A 15,619-nucleotide genomic window follows, 5' to 3' on the forward strand; every position below is an offset into this window, starting at 1 on the left:
AGTTGACACACTTGACTTCCACTAATATCATTTAGCAAGAAAAGTTACACTATTGGGAGTGTCTCAACCAACCCAACCATAACATTAACAAAACCAGACTCTAAATTCACTCTGCACAGAGGACAGAGAAGTATATTCCCTACACCTGTGTAAGATTACAGTTTTCATCAGAGGAATTAACATTAGAGCCTACTGGTCAGCATAGATTGGCAAGTACCTGTATCACGATATATTTGAACTGATTTCCTGTCACACGTCCAGAGGACTGACAAACCATCAGACAGGAAATTAGCACATGAACTCTGAGAGTGTCACTCACGTTACCGCTCAAAAGAGGAGCTCCATCATGAGAATTTAAGTTACTCAAAGCAGGTTCAGTTAACTCAGTTAAAGAATTCCCTGGGAACTCTCAAGAAGGGACACTAGACAATTGACTGAATATTTAAAGACTCCTTTTTGTTCACATCACGCTGTCTCCTGAAACATTTCTCCGTAGTATGACCAAGCTTACTACAATAAGTACATTTACTTTCTGAAATCTAGAGGTGAAGTTGGTATTTACTTCCTGAGAAACATCATCTTTATTCTCTTCCTGTTACCTGTACTCTGAGTAGAGGCAACGTACTTACTTCAGCTTTCCTTTTTCTTAGAATATCTCTGTGAGTGAGAACATATTCATCAGCTAAAACTGCAGCATCAGACAAATTATCTATTCTTTTCTCATCAAGATATAGGCTTACATCTTTACTAATACACCTTTTGAAGTCCTCCAGCAAAATCATCTGCTTAAATTTACCAAAATCAGAATCCACATTCTTAGAATTTAACCACTGCTCTAACAGATCTTCTTTGATTTTTGCATACTCAACATGGGATTGCTTATCTTGCTTGTAAGTTGTCCTAAATTTTACTCTATAGTCTTCAGGAACAAGCTCATAGGCCTTAAGAATCAAGCTCTTAACTACATCATAATTATCAGATTGATCCTGAGGCAAAGATGCATAAGTTACTTGAGTTTACCGGTGAGAACAGTTTGAAGGAGTACTGGCCAATACTTTTTGGGCCAATTAAAACCTGTAGCTACCCTCTCAAACAACTGAAAATACTTTGTTAAATCAGATTCATTAAAAGGAGGGACAAGTTTAACATTTTTAGCCACATCAAAATCATCAGAGCTAGATGATCCAGTTCCACCTTGTTTCATGCGATACTCATGGTCTGCCTGAATCCTAGCAAGTTCAATTTGTGCCTGAGCCTCACCTGTGCCTCTTGAATAGCATTTGCCTGAAATTCAGCCTTAACACAAGCCTTAGCCTGAGACTCAGCCTTCCTTAGCACGTGCTTGAAATTCAGCTTCCTTCACACGAGCCTTCCTGCAGGGCTAGCTGTAACTTAGCTAATTCAATCTGCGTTTGCTCATTTGGAGGAGTTACATTAAACAAGCTTTCATTAATCATGTCAACAATTTGATCTTTAGAATGATGAGCGAACAGCAATTCCCAATTGTTGAGCAACAAGCTTTAAGTTCATTCTTTTGTTCTGTTTTCTATCACACACTGCACATTTGACAAAAAATCTTTGGCTTCATCAAGTGTAGTAATAGTAGACATCATGAATAAGTAACAGTCACAAAATATCAAGCAATATCCTTATGATAATATCCTGAATATCCTGATATGAGGTCGCCAAATTTATGTTACGGAACAGAGAAAGATAATGTACACTTTAAGTGAGAATATTAAAATCACTACTGTTCCAGGTTCAAAACAAAGAGTTAGGTAAAATTACAAGTTAAAGTTTAATGCTCAAACTAACAACAAAACATTCAGGACTCATAAGGATAATGTAATGGCAAAAACAGGTTAAATATATGGTTAACTGCAATAGCCTCTATTAACATGAAATTAGCAAGAGTAAATTTACCTAAGTCAGCCCTGATAAAATGAAAATACACTGGGTAATGCTCAGTTAATGCAAGATAAATTATTACAGATACAAACTATTATTAATAATTGCTGACAATAAGAATCTTTACATAAATCACAAAAACCTTATTAGGCCTATAAATTAACCTTATGCTACACAGTACAAGAAAAAAATGCAACAACAGTTATACGGTACTCAAATCACACAGCTGCTAGATGGTTGGAGACTTCCTGAGCACTCACAACAATAACTGTACAGGGGAGGACAGAGATGTGAACAAAATGAGGAGTAGATCTAAGTGGCAATGATGCAGAGACTGAGCTCATTATATAGGGGCCAGCAGAGCTTGATACAACTTGTAAGAAGGACGCGCAAATGAAGCCATGGGGACAAAGAGTTGACAATCCTGCTCTGAACAACAGAAAGAACGACTTACTCTACTATAACGGTAGAAGGGGGGGGACTGAGGCAGAACACGCTCGTGATCAAACATGCAGCATACTGTGCGTTAAAAATTACACAAAGGATGATGAAATCATAGGCTATGTAACACCTCCCCACAAAGAAAAAGAAATTTACAAAGGAAATTTCTTATTACTCTAAAACAATCTGTCTAAAGTCTAGATAAGCAATCTGCAATAACATTTTCTTCCCTAGTGTTACAAAACATGAGATCTCCCTAGCACGTTCAGTCATAGGTACTTGCCAGTATCCCTTTAACAAATCAAACTTACTTATGTACCTAGCCTTTCCGATCTTGTCTATGCAATCTTCCACGCGAGGGAGAGGGTAAGTGTCTGTTTTGGTGATCTGATTAACACGTCTGTAGTCGATGCAAAGCCGCTGTGACCCACCTGGCTTAGGGACTAGAGTGACAGGAGAACTCCACTCGCTCTGACAGGGCTCAATCATCTTGTGGTCCAACAGGTAGCCAAGCTCCTTCTGGATGAGAGGAACTTTCACTGGGTTCACACGGTAAGGAGGCAATTTAATTGGCTTTGCGTCTCCAACATCGACATCATGCATCAACACAGTAGTTCTTCCTGGAGTGGCACGGAACACTTGCGGGTACTCCTGCAGTAATGCCGAAAACTCCTGCCTTTCCTTGGGAGGTAGATGAGAAAGCTTAGTCTGGAGATCATTCATGATATCAGGATTCTTCCCCAAACTATCACTCAGGCTCATACTGCATGGGAGAGCTTCACTTGCAGACTCGGGTGGAACAGCTACAGTGCAGACTGGATTATTTTCGTCCCGCCTGTGATATAACTTTAGCATGTTGATGTGACAAAGTTGCTTGTTCTTTCTACGATCTTGTGTGGCGATGACATAGTTGACATCACTGAGTTTCTTCTCCACGAAATAAGGACCACTAAACTTGGCTTGAAGAGGTTGCCCATGAACTGGTAGCAGAATCAAAACCTGATCTCCTGGCTGAAAGTGGCGTAACCTGGACTTCTTATCATACCAAGTCTTCATCTTCTCCTGAGCAGCTCCTAAATTCTCTCGCCAGCCGTAAATCAGTGGACAGCCGCTCTTTGAACTTCATCACATACTCCAGCAGGTTGACGTCATCTTCCTCCGACAGCCAGCATTCCTTGAGTAGCTTAAGGGGTCCTCTTACTTCATGGCCAAACAGTAGTTCAAAAGGTGAGAAGCCCAGTGATTCATTTGGAGATTCTCTTGCAGCAAATACAACGAATGGAAGACCTTTATCCCAGTCTTTCTGATGTTCCAAACAGTATTTCTTGAGCATCGATTTGAGTGTTTGATGATATCTCTCCAACGCTCCTTGAGTCTGGGGATGGTAAGCTGAAGACGTGATCTGGGTGATGCCCAACTCTTTCAGAGACTGCTTGAAAACATTCGACATGAAATTACTTCCCCGGTCTGACTGTACTTCCTTGGGCAGACCAAACTTTGTGAAGAACCCTAGCATTTCCTTAACCACGTTCTTTGCTGAGATATTTCTAAGTGGAATGGCTTCAGGATAACGAGTAGCCATATCAATCAGGGTCAACACATAAGAAAATCCTGAAGAAGTCTTAGGAAGAGGGCCCACAATATCCACCAACACACGGGTGAAAGGCGCCTCAAAAGGAGGAATGGGAACTAGAGGTGCAACCTTTTCGGTCTGATTACACTTCCCCACAACTTGACAGGTGTGACAAGACTTACAATACCAGGAAACATCCCTGAAGATACCTGGCCAGTAGAAGTGTTTCAAAATGCGTGCCACAGTCTTCCTCACTCCAAGGTGTCCTGCCAAACTGGAATCATGAGCCACTCGAATGATATCCTGCCTACAAACACGAGGGATGACAACTTGATGTACAACCTCCCATTCACAGTCGGCTGATGCTGTTGGGGGTCTCCACTTCCTCATAAGTACTCCTGACTTTACATAATAACAAGTAGAAGCACCGGCTGACCCTTCTTCACTGTAAGCAGAGTTAGCTAGACCTTTCAACTCAGGGTCAGCAACCTGCAACTCAACCAACTCTTGACGAGACAAATTATCAACACTACGGGGTACTGCCTCATCTGGTGAGTGGTCCAAATTAGCAAGAAAAGTGTCAGCTAGGATAACATCATCATCATCATTATCCTCTAAATCACCAGTAACTTTAGACTTAGCCCTAGTGACAGCACATGCAGGGAACACATCAGGGACATCACAATCCTGGGAACGCAGCCACTGGCTCACTAGACAACTGAGGAGCTGGACACACTTGACTTCCACCAATATCATTTCCAAGTAAGAAAGTTACACCTGACATTGGGAGTGTCTCAACCAACCCAACCATAATGGAACCATTAACAAAACCAGACTCTAAATTCACTCTGCACAGAGGGACAGAGAAGTAATTATTCCCTACACCTTGTAAGATTACAGTTTCATCAGAGGAATTAACAATAGAGCCTAGAACACTGGTCAGCATAAGGGATTGGCAAGCACCTGTATCACGATATATTTGAACTGAATTCCTGTCATTACTGTCCAGAGGACTGACAAAACCATCAGACAGGAAATTAGCATATGAACTCTTGAAAGTGTCACCCACGTTACTGCTCAAAAGAGGCGCTCCATCATGAGAATTTAAGTTACCCCTCAAAGCAGGTTCAGTTAACTCAGTTAAAGAATTCTGGGAACTCTCAAGGGTGGACATTAGACCAATTGACTGAATATTTAAAGACTCCTTTTTGTTCACATCACGCTGTCTCCTGAAACATTTCTCCGTAGTATGACCAAGCTTACTACAATAAGTACATTTACTTTTCCGAAATCTAGAGGTGAAGCTGGTATTTACTTCCTGAGAAACATCATCTTTATTCTCTTTCCTGTTACCTGTACTCTGAGTAGAGGCAACGTACTTACTCTCAGCTTTCCTTTTTTCTTTAGAATATCTCCTGTGAGTGAGAACATATTCATCAGCTAAAACTGCAGCATCAGACAAATTATCTATTCTTTTCTCAAGATATAGGCTTACATCTTTACTAATACACCTTTTGAAATCCTCCAGCAAAATCATCTGCTTAAATTTACCAAAATCAGAATCCACATTCTTAGAATTTAACCACTGCTCTAACAGATCTTCTTTGATTTTTGCATACTCAACATGGGATTGCTTATCTTGCTTGTAAGTTGTCCTAAATTTTACTCTATAAGCTTCAGGAACAAGCTCATAGGCCTTAAGAATCAAGCTCTTAACTACATCATAATTATCAGATTGATCCTGAGGCAAAGATGCATAAGTTACTTGAGCTTTACCGGTGAGAACAGTTTGAAGGAGTACTGGCCAATATTTTTGGGCCAATTAAAACCTGTAGCTACCCTCTCAAACAACTGAAAATACTTTGTTAAATCAGATTCATTAAAAGGAGGGACAAGTTTAACATTTTTAGCCACATCAAAATCATCAGAGCTAGATGATCCAGTTCTACCTTGTTTCATGCGATACTCATGGTCTGCCTGAATCCTAGCAAGTTCAATTTGTGCCTGAGCCTGTACCTGTGCCTCTTGAATTCGAGCATTTGCCTGAAATTCAGCCTCCTTAACACAAGCCTCCTTAGCCTGAGACTCAGCCTCCTTAGTACGTGCTTGAAATTCAGCTTCCTTCACACGAGCCTCCTGCAGGGCTAGCTGTAACTTAGCTAATTCAATCTGCGTTTGCTCATTTGGAGGAGTTACATTAAACAAGCTTTCATTAATCATGTCAACAATTTGATCTTTAGAATGTTGAGAGCGAACAGCAATTCCTAATTGTTGAGCAACAAGCTTAAGTTCATTCTTTGTTCTGTTTTCTACATCACACACTGCACATTTGACAAAAAATCTTTGGCTTCATCAAGTGTAGTAATAGTAGACATCATGAATAAGTAACAGTCACAAAATATCAAGCAATATCCTTATGATAATATCCTGAATATCCTGATATGAGGTCGCCAAATTTATGTTACGGAACAGAGAAAGATAATGTACACTTTAAGTGAGAATACTAAAAATCACTACTGTCCCGTAAAGTTCCAGGTTCAAAACAAAAGAGTTAGGTAAAATTACAAGTTAAAGTTTAATGCTCAAACTAACAACAAAACATTCAGGACTCATAAGGATAATGTAATGGCAAAAACAGGTTAAATATATGGTTAACTGCAATAGCCTCTATTAACATGAAATTAGCAAGAGTAAATTTACCTAAGTCAGCCCTGATAAAATGAAAATACACTGGGTAATGCTCAGTTAATGCAAGATAAATTATTACAGATACAAACTATTATTAATAATTGCTGACAATAAGAATCTTTACATAAATCACAAAAACCTTATTAGGCCTATAAATTAACCTTATGCTACACAGTACAAGAAAAAAATGCAACAACAGTTATACTCAAATTACACAGCTGCTAGATGGTTGGAGACTTCCTGAGCACTCACAACAATAACTGTACAGGGGAGGACAGAGATGTGAACAAAATGAGGAGTAGATCTAAGTGGCAATGATGCAGAGACTGAGCTCATTATATAGGGGCCAGCAGAGCTTGATACAACTTGTAAGAAGGACGCGCAAATGAAGCCATGGGGACAAAGAGTTGACAATCCTGCTCTGAACAACAGAAAGAACGACTTACTCTACTATAACGGTAGAAGGGGGGGGACTGAGGCAGAACACGCTCGTGATCAAACATGCAGCATACTGTGCGTAAAAAATTACACAAAGGATGATGAAATCATAGGCTATGTAACACCTCCCCACAAAGAAAAAGAAATTTACAAAGGAAATTTCTTATTACTCTAAAACAATCTGTCTAAAGTCTAGATAAGCAATCTGCAATAACAGTTTCCTAGTGTTACAAAACATGAGATCTCCCTAGCACGTTCAGTCATAGGTACTTGCCAGTATCCCTTTAACAAATCAAACTTACTTATGTACCTAGCCTTTCCGATCTTGTCTATGCAATCTTCCACGCGAGGGAGAGGGTAAGTGTCTGTTTTGGTGATCTGATTAACACGTCTGTAGTCGATGCAAAGCCGCTGTGACCCACCTGGCTTAGGGACTAGAGTGACAGGAGAACTCCACTCGCTCTGACAGGGCTCAATCATCTTGTGGTCCAACAGGTAGCCAAGCTCCTTCTGGATGAGAGGAACTTTCACTGGGTTCACACGGTAAGGAGGCAATTTAATTGGCTTTGCGTCTCCAACATCGACATCATGCATCAACACAGTAGTTCTTCCTGGAGTGGCACGGAACACTTGCGGGTACTCCTGCAGTAATGCCGAAAACTCCTGCCTTTCCTTGGGAGGTAGATGAGAAAGCTTAGTCTGGAGATCATTCATGATATCAGGATTCTTCCCCAAACTATCACTCAGGCTCATACTGCATGGGAGAGCTTCACTTGCAGACTCGGGTGGAACAGCTACAGTGCAGACTGGATTATTTTGGTCCCGCCTGTGATATAACTTTAGCATGTTGATGTGACAAAGTTGCTTGTTCTTTCTACGATCTTGTGTGGCGATGACATAGTTGACATCACTGAGTTTCTTCTCCACGAAATAAGGACCACTAAACTTGGCTTGAAGAGGTTGCCCATGAACTGGTAGCAGAATCAAAACCTGATCTCCTGGCTGAAAGTGGCGTAACCTGGACTTCTTATCATACCAAGTCTTCATCTTCTCCTGAGCAGCTCCTAAATTCTCTCTCGCCAGCCGTAAATCAGTGGACAGCCGCTCTTTGAACTTCATCACATACTCCAGCAGGTTGACGTCATCTTCCTCCGACAGCCAGCATTCCTTGAGTAGCTTAAGGGGTCCTCTTACTTCATGGCCAAACAGTAGTTCAAAAGGTGAGAAGCCCAGTGATTCATTTGGAGATTCTCTTGCAGCAAATACAACGAATGGAAGACCTTTATCCCAGTCTTTCTGATGTTCCAAACAGTATTTCTTGAGCATCGATTTGAGTGTTTGATGATATCTCTCCAACGCTCCTTGAGTCTGGGGATGGTAAGCTGAAGACGTGATCTGGGTGATGCCCAACTCTTTCAGAGACTGCTTGAAAACATTCGACATGAAATTACTTCCCCGGTCTGACTGTACTTCCTTGGGCAGACCAAACTTTGTGAAGAACCCTAGCATTTCCTTAACCACGTTCTTTGCTGAGATATTTCTAAGTGGAATGGCTTCAGGATAACGAGTAGCCATATCAATCAGGGTCAACACATAAGAAAATCCTGAAGAAGTCTTAGGAAGAGGGCCCACAATATCCACCAACACACGGGTGAAAGGCGCCTCAAAAGGAGGAATGGGAACTAGAGGTGCAACCTTTCGGTCTGATTACACTTCCCCACAACTTGACAGGTGTGACAAGACTTACAATACCAGGAAACATCCCTGAAGATACCTGGCCAGTAAAAGTGTTTCAAAATGCGTGCCACAGTCTTCCTCACTCCAAGGTGTCCTGCCAAACTGGAATCATGAGCCACTCGAATGATATCCTGCCTACAAACACGAGGGATGACAACTTGATGTACAACCTCCCATTCACAGTCGGCTGATGCTGTTGGGGGTCTCCACTTCCTCATAAGTACTCCTGACTTTACATAATAACAAGTAGAAGCACCGGCTGACCCTTCTTCACTGTAAGCAGAGTTAGCTAGACCTTTCAACTCAGGGTCAGCAACCTGCAACTCAACCAACTCTTGACGAGACAAATTATCAACACTACGGGGTACTGCCTCATCTGGTGAGTGGTCCAAATTAGCAAGAAAAGTGTCAGCTAGGATAACATCATCATCATCATTATCCTCTAAATCACCAGTAACTTTAGACTTAGCCCTAGTGACAGCACATGCAGGGAACACATCAGGGACATCACAATCCTGGAACGCAGCCACTGGCTCACTAGACAACTGAGGAGCTGGACACACTTGACTTCCACCAATATCATTTCCAAGTAAGAAAGTTACACCTGACATTGGGAGTGTCTCAACCAACCCAACCATAATGGAACCATTAACAAAACCAGACTCTAAATTCACTCTGCACAGAGGGACAGAGAAGTAATTATTCCCTACACCTTGTAAGATTACAGTTTCATCAGAGGAATTAACAATAGAGCCTAGAACACTGGTCAGCATAAGGGATTGGCAAGCACCTGTATCACGATATATTTGAACTGAATTCCTGTCATTACTGTCCAGAGGACTGACAAAACCATCAGACAGGAAATTAGCATATGAACTCTTGAAAGTGTCACCCACGTTACTGCTCAAAAGAGGCGCTCCATCATGAGAATTTAAGTTACCCCTCAAAGCAGGTTCAGTTAACTCAGTTAAAGAATTCTGGGAACTCTCAAGGGTGGACATTAGACCAATTGACTGAATATTTAAAGACTCCTTTTTGTTCACATCACGCTGTCTCCTGAAACATTTCTCCGTAGTATGACCAAGCTTACTACAATAAGTACATTTACTTTTCCGAAATCTAGAGGTGAAGCTGGTATTTACTTCCTGAGAAATATCATCTTTATTCTCTTTCCTGTTACCTGTACTCTGAGTAGAGGCAACGTACTTACTCTCAGCTTTCCTTTTTTCTTTAGAATATCTCCTGTGAGTGAGAACATATTCATCAGCTAAAACTGCAGCATCAGACAAATTATCTATTCTTTTCTCATCAAGATATAGGCTTACATCTTTACTAATACACCTTTTGAAATCCTCCAGCAAAATCATCTGCTTAAATTTACCAAAATCAGAATCCACATTCTTAGAATTTAACCACTGCTCTAACAGATCTTCTTTGATTTTTGCATACTCAACATGGGATTGCTTATCTTGCTTGTAAGTTGTCCTAAATTTTACTCTATAAGCTTCAGGAACAAGCTCATAGGCCTTAAGAATCAAGCTCTTAACTACATCATAATTATCAGATTGATCCTGAGGCAAAGATGCATAAGTTACTTGAGCTTTACCGGTGAGAACAGTTTGAAGGAGTACTGGCCAATACTTTTTGGGCCAATTAAAACCTGTAGCTACCCTCTCAAACAACTGAAAATACTTTGTTAAATCAGATTCATTAAAAGGAGGGACAAGTTTAACATTTTTAGCCACATCAAAATCATCAGAGCTAGATGATCCAGTTCTACCTTGTTTCATGCGATACTCATGGTCTGCCTGAATCCTAGCAAGTTCAATTTGTGCCTGAGCCTGTACCTGTGCCTCTTGAATTCGAGCATTTGCCTGAAATTCAGCCTCCTTAACACAAGCCTCCTTAGCCTGAGACTCAGCCTCCTTAGTACGTGCTTGAAATTCAGCTTCCTTCACACGACTCCTGCAGGGCTAGCTGTAACTTAGCTAATTCAATCTGCGTTTGCTCATTTGGAGGAGTTACATTAAACAAGCTTTCATTAATCATGTCAACAATTTGATCTTTAGAATGTTGAGAGCGAACAGCAATTCCTAATTGTTGAGCAACAAGCTTAAGTTCATTCTTTGTTCTGTTTTCTACATCACACACTGCACATTTGACAAAAAATCTTTGGCTTCATCAAGTGTAGTAATAGTAGACATCATGAATAAGTAACAGTCACAAAATATCAAGCAATATCCTTATGATAATATCCTGAATATCCTGATATGAGGTCGCCAAATTTATGTTACGGAACAGAGAAAGATAATGTACACTTTAAGTGAGAATACTAAAAATCACTACTGTCCCGTAAAGTTCCAGGTTCAAAACAAAAGAGTTAGGTAAAATTACAAGTTAAAGTTTAATGCTCAAACTAACAACAAAACATTCAGGACTCATAAGGATAATGTAATGGCAAAAACAGGTTAAATATATGGTTAACTGCAATAGCCTCTATTAACATGAAATTAGCAAGAGTAAATTTACCTAAGTCAGCCCTGATAAAATGAAAATACACTGGGTAATGCTCAGTTAATGCAAGATAAATTATTACAGATACAAACTATTATTAATAATTGCTGACAATAAGAATCTTTACATAAATCACAAAAACCTTATTAGGCCTATAAATTAACCTTATGCTACACAGTACAAGAAAAAAATGCAACAACAGTTATACTCAAATTACACAGCTGCTAGATGGTTGGAGACTTCCTGAGCACTCACAACAATAACTGTACAGGGGAGGACAGAGATGTGAACAAAATGAGGAGTAGATCTAAGTGGCAATGATGCAGAGACTGAGCTCATTATATAGGGGCCAGCAGAGCTTGATACAACTTGTAAGAAGGACGCGCAAATGAAGCCATGGGGACAAAGAGTTGACAATCCTGCTCTGAACAACAGAAAGAACGACTTACTCTACTATAACGGTAGAAGGGGGGGGACTGAGGCAGAACACGCTCGTGATCAAACATGCAGCATACTGTGCGTAAAAAATTACACAAAGGATGATGAAATCATAGGCTATGTAACACCTCCCCACAAAGAAAAAGAAATTTACAAAGGAAATTTCTTATTACTCTAAAACAATCTGTCTAAAGTCTAGATAAGCAATCTGCAATAACATTTTCTTTCCTAGTGTTACAAAACATGAGATCTCCCTAGCACGTTCAGTCATAGGTACTTGCCAGTATCCCTTTAACAAATCAAACTTACTTATGTACCTAGCCTTTCCGATCTTGTCTATGCAATCTTCCACGCGAGGGAGAGGGTAAGTGTCTGTTTTGGTGATCTGATTAACACGTCTGTAGTCGATGCAAAGCCGCTGTGACCCACCTGGCTTAGGGACTAGAGTGACAGGAGAACTCCACTCGCTCTGACAGGGCTCAATCATCTTGTGGTCCAACAGGTAGCCAAGCTCCTTCTGGATGAGAGGAACTTTCACTGGGTTCACACGGTAAGGAGGCAATTTAATTGGCTTTGCGTCTCCAACATCGACATCATGCATCAACACAGTAGTTCTTCCTGGAGTGGCACGGAACACTTGCGGGTACTCCTGCAGTAATGCCGAAAACTCCTGCCTTTCCTTGGGAGGTAGATGAGAAAGCTTAGTCTGGAGATCATTCATGATATCAGGATTCTTCCCCAAACTATCACTCAGGCTCATACTGCATGGGAGAGCTTCACTTGCAGACTCGGGTGGAACAGCTACAGTGCAGACTGGATTATTTTGTCCCGCCTGTGATATAACTTTAGCATGTTGATGTGACAAAGTTGCTTGTTCTTTCTACGATCTTGTGTGGCGATGACATAGTTGACATCACTGAGTTTCTTCTCCACGAAATAAGGACCACTAAACTTGGCTTGAAGAGGTTGCCCATGAACTGGTAGCAGAATCAAAACCTGATCTCCTGGCTGAAAGTGGCGTAACCTGGACTTCTTATCATACCAAGTCTTCATCTTCTCCTGAGCAGCTCCTAAATTCTCTCTCGCCAGCCGTAAATCAGTGGACAGCCGCTCTTTGAACTTCATCACATACTCCAGCAGGTTGACGTCATCTTCCTCCGACAGCCAGCATTCCTTGAGTAGCTTAAGGGGTCCTCTTACTTCATGGCCAAACAGTAGTTCAAAAGGTGAGAAGCCCAGTGATTCATTTGGAGATTCTCTTGCAGCAAATACAACGAATGGAAGACCTTTATCCCAGTCTTTCTGATGTTCCAAACAGTATTTCTTGAGCATCGATTTGAGTGTTTGATGATATCTCTCCAACGCTCCTTGAGTCTGGGGATGGTAAGCTGAAGACGTGATCTGGGTGATGCCCAACTCTTTCAGAGACTGCTTGAAAACATTCGACATGAAATTACTTCCCCGGTCTGACTGTACTTCCTTGGGCAGACCAAACTTTGTGAAGAACCCTAGCATTTCCTTAACCACGTTCTTTGCTGAGATATTTCTAAGTGGAATGGCTTCAGGATAACGAGTAGCCATATCAATCAGGGTCAACACATAAGAAAATCCTGAAGAAGTCTTAGGAAGAGGGCCCACAATATCCACCAACACACGGGTGAAAGGCGCCTCAAAAGGAGGAATGGGAACTAGAGGTGCAACCTTTCGGTCTGATTACACTTCCCCACAACTTGACAGGTGTGACAAGACTTACAATACCAGGAAACATCCCTGAAGATACCTGGCCAGTAAAAGTGTTTCAAAATGCGTGCCACAGTCTTCCTCACTCCAAGGTGTCCTGCCAAACTGGAATCATGAGCCACTCGAATGATATCCTGCCTACAAACACGAGGGATGACAACTTGATGTACAACCTCCCATTCACAGTCGGCTGATGCTGTTGGGGGTCTCCACTTCCTCATAAGTACTCCTGACTTTACATAATAACAAGTAGAAGCACCGGCTGACCCTTCTTCACTGTAAGCAGAGTTAGCTAGACCTTTCAACTCAGGGTCAGCAACCTGCAACTCAACCAACTCTTGACGAGACAAATTATCAACACTACGGGGTACTGCCTCATCTGGTGAGTGGTCCAAATTAGCAAGAAAAGTGTCAGCTAGGATAACATCATCATCATCATTATCCTCTAAATCACCAGTAACTTTAGACTTAGCCCTAGTGACAGCACATGCAGGGAACACATCAGGGACATCACAATCCTGGAACGCAGCCACTGGCTCACTAGACAACTGAGGAGCTGGACACACTTGACTTCCACCAATATCATTTCCAAGTAAGAAAGTTACACCTGACATTGGGAGTGTCTCAACCAACCCAACCATAATGGAACCATTAACAAAACCAGACTCTAAATTCACTCTGCACAGAGGGACAGAGAAGTAATTATTCCTACACCTTGTAAGATTACAGTTTCATCAGAGGAATTAACAATAGAGCCTAGAACACTGGTCAGCATAAGGGATTGGCAAGCACCTGTATCACGATATATTTGAACTGAATTCCTGTCATTACTGTCCAGAGGACTGACAAAACCATCAGACAGGAAATTAGCATATGAACTCTTGAAAGTGTCACCCACGTTACTGCTCAAAAGAGGCGCTCCATCATGAGAATTTAAGTTACCCCTCAAAGCAGGTTCAGTTAACTCAGTTAAAGAATTCTGGGAACTCTCAAGGGTGGACATTAGACCAATTGACTGAATATTTAAAGACTCCTTTTTGTTCACATCACGCTGTCTCCTGAAACATTTCTCCGTAGTATGACCAAGCTTACTACAATAAGTACATTTACTTTTCCGAAATCTAGAGGTGAAGCTGGTATTTACTTCCTGAGAAATATCATCTTTATTCTCTTTCCTGTTACCTGTACTCTGAGTAGAGGCAACGTACTTACTCTCAGCTTTCCTTTTTTCTTTAGAATATCTCCTGTGAGTGAGAACATATTCATCAGCTAAAACTGCAGCATCAGACAAATTATCTATTCTTTTCTCATCAAGATATAGGCTTACATCTTTACTAATACACCTTTTGAAATCCTCCAGCAAAATCATCTGCTTAAATTTACCAAAATCAGAATCCACATTCTTAGAATTTAACCACTGCTCTAACAGATCTTCTTTGATTTTTGCATACTCAACATGGGATTGCTTATCTTGCTTGTAAGTTGTCCTAAATTTTACTCTATAAGCTTCAGGAACAAGCTCATAGGCCTTAAGAATCAAGCTCTTAACTACATCATAATTATCAGATTGATCCTGAGGCAAAGATGCATAAGTTACTTGAGCTTTACCGGTGAGAACAGTTTGAAGGAGTACTGGCCAATACTTTTTGGGCCAATTAAAACCTGTAGCTACCCTCTCAAACAACTGAAAATACTTTGTTAAATCAGATTCATTAAAAGGAGGGACAAGTTTAACATTTTTAGCCACATCAAAATCATCAGAGCTAGATGATCCAGTTCTACCTTGTTTCATGCGATACTCATGGTCTGCCTGAATCCTAGCAAGTTCAATTTGTGCCTGAGCCTGTACCTGTGCCTCTTGAATTCGAGCATTTGCCTGAAATTCAGCCTCCTTAACACAAGCCTCCTTAGCCTGAGACTCAGCCTCCTTAGTACGTGCTTGAAATTCAGCTTCCTTCACACGAGCCTCCTGCAGGGCTAGCTGTAACTTAGCTAATTCAATCTGCGTTTGCTCATTTGGAGGAGTTACATTAAACAAGCTTTCATTAATCATGTCAACAATTTGATCTTTAGAATGTTGAGAGCGAACAGCAATTCCTAATTGTTGAGCAACAAGCTTAAGTTCATTCTTTGTTCTGTTTT

Source organism: Coenobita brevimanus, chromosome 38 (genome assembly GCF_032717465.1).
Source record: "Coenobita brevimanus isolate Jiangsu-jjx chromosome 38, ASM3271746v2, whole genome shotgun sequence".
NCBI lineage: Eukaryota > Metazoa > Arthropoda > Malacostraca > Decapoda > Coenobitidae > Coenobita > Coenobita brevimanus.